We start from the raw sequence: 4,720 nt of genomic DNA, 5'->3' as shown, positions 1-4,720 counted from the left end.
GGATAACGGCTCAGGACGGCAAGGTCAGACACACTGGAATGAGTTGATGATGGCTTGGGTGTTGAAACAGGCTGCAGAGTGAGATTGTCCCTTGTGTCCCAGAATTGCAGCCAGGAACCAAAGCTGACAGTAAAAGGCACTGAGGACCCCTCCATCCTGAGTTCAGAAATCCACCTGCTGTGGTGCCGGCTCGCACTTACAGACTCGGGGAGAGGGAACTGGCTCCCAGTAAAGGCCGAGTGCTCGGCCCGGCTTCCCACTGGCAGTGCCGGAAGAGGCAGGGCCCCCTGGGGAGGATGGGGTTCGTGGTAAGGGGTGACTCCCCTGCAGTCTGGCGAGGGGAATGTAAGAGATGGCCTTGCTACTAGAGTGTCTGCAACAAGGGAGGCTGGTGGCTTGTTCCTAGGCTGGGCCAATGCTCACTGAGCCGCAAACCCAAAGCCAGCTGTGGGGCTGCCGCTGGAGCCCGAACCTCGGGCAATTCTGGGAGCACGTGTCTGACGTAGAGGCTCCCCCACTATGGGGAAGAAGAGGATGCATAGCAGGTTCCCTTGATATTTGGGGGTTCACTTGGACCCAGAGACCAGTGCCTACTTCTCATCTAGAGATTTCAAAAGGCAGAGGCCTGGTAACGTGGCCTTCGCCAGCAGGGCTCAGAGTGCAGAGATGGATGGGGTGTTTCTGGGAGGAAGATGGAGTAGTTGCACCTGTGCCAGTTCTTCTGTCCCTCAAAGAGTCCAGTTGAACACCCTAGAAGGTCCCCAGGGTCTGTGTAAAGGGGTGCTGAGGTGAGCAGGGAGCAGGAGCCATGGCGGCAGCTGGGATAGTAACGGAGTCCCCAACCCAGAGTGGGATTCATGGGTGTCCACTGCTGTCAGGGCTGAAGGTAGACACAGATGTCCTCTGGAGGGATCTGGGACTCAGCTACAGAGGGGACCATGGGAGCTGACCACGAGCCACAGAAAACCTATGCAGAGACAACCGTGTTGTCAGCACCCCCAGCATTGGCCCCAAACACCCAGAAGCGGAATGAAGCCAGAGAAAACCCCTCACTATCACAGAGGAAGGGCTGGATATGTGTCCAAAACTTCCTTGTTCTCCCCCTGGGAACCTGGCCAGTGAGGCCAGAGAATAAGTCCTGGGGGCTTTAAGTGTCTGAGTGGAGGAAGGGAAGAAGGAAGTTCAAAGAGAGAAAGACAGAAGCATGTAGGAGCAGATCCCACCCCACCTGACCAACCTGCAGGGCAGCGGGGAGTTTGGCTCTTGATTCAGGAGGTATTATTTTTATTTATTGATTGATTGATTGAGGCAGGGTCTTGCTCTGTTGCCCCGGCTAGAGTGCAGTGGCGTCATCATAGCTCACTGCAACCTCTAACTCCTGGACTTAAGCAATCCTCTTACCATGGGCTCCCAAAGAGTTGATATTACAGGCATGAGCCACTGCACCTGGCCGTGAGTGGGTAGTTTTAAAATAAGCAGAATTGAATCTAAAATACTGAAATGATATTGCTCCAGTAATAAAAGTGCCCAGAAAGTAATGACACCTGGCCCTGAGAGGCACCATAGAATGGTTTTTACATTTTAAAGGAGAGAGAGAGAGAGGGTAGGGGGACTTACCTTTACAGAAAAAGTTTGCCAAACCCCTCTGTAGCCTGATTGGGTGGCGGGTGGCGGGGGGCGGGGGGGGGGGGCGGGGGAGGGGGGGCAGCGGGGAGCTGCTGTGGACAAAAGGTAAAACTTTCATATTTTAGATTCTATATAAATGCTTCTGTTGCTGGCTTTCAGTATTGTATTTTTAAGGCTCATCCATGTTAAAGAGTGGCATGTTCCAATTCTTTTTCACTGCTGTAAATGAATATATTACAGTGGATTTATCCATTCTCCTGGGGATGAAAATTTAGGTTGGCTTCTATTTTTTGCTATAATACTGCTAGAAACATTCTCGCTCATGTCTCCTTGTGCCCATGGGCAGTTTCTTTACGATATTTACTTAGAAGTGGAATAGGCTGGGTCAGGGCATATGTACAGCTCCAACTTTACAAAATATTGCCAAATGGTTCTCCAAAAATGTGGTATCAATTTATGCTTCCACGCTTAGTGTCTTTAACTTGTCTTTCCTTCACGTCCTCACTCACATTTGGTATTGTCAGAATTTAAAATTTTTGCTAATCTGTTGATGCAAAAGAATATCTCATGGTCTTAATTTGCATTCATCGGACACAAAGAGGATGTGCCTCCTCTCCTCTTCATATCTTTTGTTCATTTGGGGAGTTATTTGTGGAAGTTTTTTATATATTCTGTAATTAATTATGGATTGTAAATATATTCTCAAGCCAATGTGTGGCTTGTGTTTGGCTTTGATTTTTGTGTTTTGTGAGAAACAGAAATGTTTGATTTTAACGTAGTCAAAACTCTTAATCTTTTTCTAAAGTTTGTCATCTGTCTTTTTTGAAAAATTCTTTCCTGTCTTAATTTGATATAAAATTATCTTACAATGAATTTTTAAGTTCTTTTCATATTTAGATCTTTAATCCATCTAAAAATTATTTTTTGCTGTGGCAGAAAATAAACTTCTTTTTTTTAATTCAGATGATCAAATGTTATCGTCGTTTGTCACTGACTTGTAATGGCACTTCTGAAATATATCACATTTCCACCTGGCTATTAATCTATCCATCTGCCAATACCACACTGCTGTATTACTGTATCTTTATAAGTCTTGATATCTGGTCAGAACAGTTCACCCATTTCTCTTCCAAACACCTGTGCAATTTTGGTCCTTTGTTTATCTAATTAGATTCTAAGTGATTGTCAGGTTCCATGAAAAACAATGGGTTTTTTAATAGGATTATATTGAAAATATAGACTAATTAGGAGATAGCATTGTTAGGATATTGACTTGATATGCACCTGATACACATGTGATATTGATATGCACCTATGAGCATGATGTATCTCTCTACTTATCATGTCTTCTTCGGTGCCTTTCGATAACTTTTTTTTTTCCCATAAAAGTCTTGTACAACTTTTTCTAGATTTATTTCTAGGTAAAAACATTTTTTTCTTATTTTTTATGCCATGTATAAGAGAATGGATAGCTGTCCACCAGAAGTCTAACCCTCTTCCACAGTGTGCAGTTGTTGCAGAGGCAGCTGCACAGCCAGCAGCTGAGTATCTTAGCCCTCCTGGTATCCAAGTGTGGCCAATGGAACGTGGTTAGAAAAGCAAACATTTCTTTCCCTCTGTCTGCCACATGGATGCAGAGGACTTCAAGGTGTTAGGGGAGGGTAGAACCACAAGGTAGAAGGAGAGAAGCCTAAGTCTTTAAATCACCAACAACCAGGAACACCCACCTTGACCTAATATATGAACAAGAAAATTTCTGTTACACTGCACCACGGATGGAAGTCTGATATAGCAATTGCCTTTCCTCTAAGTAATGCACTTTTTGAGTAAGGTTTTGGCTCTTCTTAAAAATTATCTTTTCTACTCAATGTTGCTGGTGAGTAAAAATGTGTATAAATATTGTGTGTACATTTGTATAGTTTTTATATTAAGAAAACACACTGAAGTGTCTAATAATTGCTATTCTCAGATTCTATGTACAGAGTCCTGTTATCTATAAAAATGACAACTTTGTTTTTTCCTGTTTGCTTCTTATGCTTTTATTTCTTTTTGTTATCTCACTGCCCTGGCCAGGACCTGACATTCTTATTTCACCTCTGTTTATAACATGAATTCTCATGTTTCATCATTATCATGTTGGCTAGGGTTAGGGATGGATACCATTTGTTGAGTTAAGGAAGTTCCCTTCCACTCCTAGGTAGCCAATAATTTTTATTATGAATGGATATTGAATCTTAGCAAGTGTTTTTTCTGCATCTATTGAGAATAATATATTTTTTCTCTTTAATCTGTTCATGTAGTGAGTTATATTAAAAGGTTATCTAACTCATCTTTACAATCCTGAGCTCAAATTAGTCACGAAGTATTTCTTTTATATATTAGTGAATTTCTTTATCTCATATTTTGCTCAGTATTTTTGCACTCATGTTCATAAGTGATGTTTAATTCTAACTTTCTGTTCTCTTGTTTTATTGTTTTGATGGCAGGTTTTACCAATTTCATTAAGTGAGTTAAGTAGCTCATCTCATCTGTTTCTCATCTCTAGGACAGTGTGTATTTTAAAAATGGTATATCTAGTCCTGTAATCTTATAGGGAGAAGGAGTGGAGAAAACCTATCAAGCCATCTAATGAGAGTGTCTTCTTACTTTTATTAGGTGATTTATTTAGATGTTTATTCAGGTTTTATAATTCTGCTTGAACAATATTTTGACTACATTTTCTCTGGGATATTGTTTATTTTGTCTAAAATCTTACATTTATTCACATAAAATTTCCGTAATTCTTTTTTAAATCTGTATTTTCGGTTTTTTCTAATATTGTTTATTTGTGCCTCCTTTTTTTCCCTTGATAAATCTTGATAGAGACTTCACTGTCTTTTTTGTCTGTTCAAAGAACCCTAAGCTGCTTGATTTTCTCTAATGTGCATTTGCTTTCCATTGTATTAATTTCTACTCTTAATACTATTTTTTCTTTCCCTCTGTGCTCTTTCTGTATTTACTCTATTGCTCCTTTTCTTATTCTTAAGTGGGATATTAGCTCATTAATTTTCAGTCATCCTAATTGTCTAATATAAATATTAGATTTCCCTCTAAT

This window comes from Lemur catta, chromosome 4 (genome assembly GCF_020740605.2).
Source record: "Lemur catta isolate mLemCat1 chromosome 4, mLemCat1.pri, whole genome shotgun sequence".
In the NCBI taxonomy this organism is placed as follows: Eukaryota; Metazoa; Chordata; class Mammalia; order Primates; family Lemuridae; genus Lemur; species Lemur catta.
Note: the sequence above shows the minus strand (reverse complement) of the source record.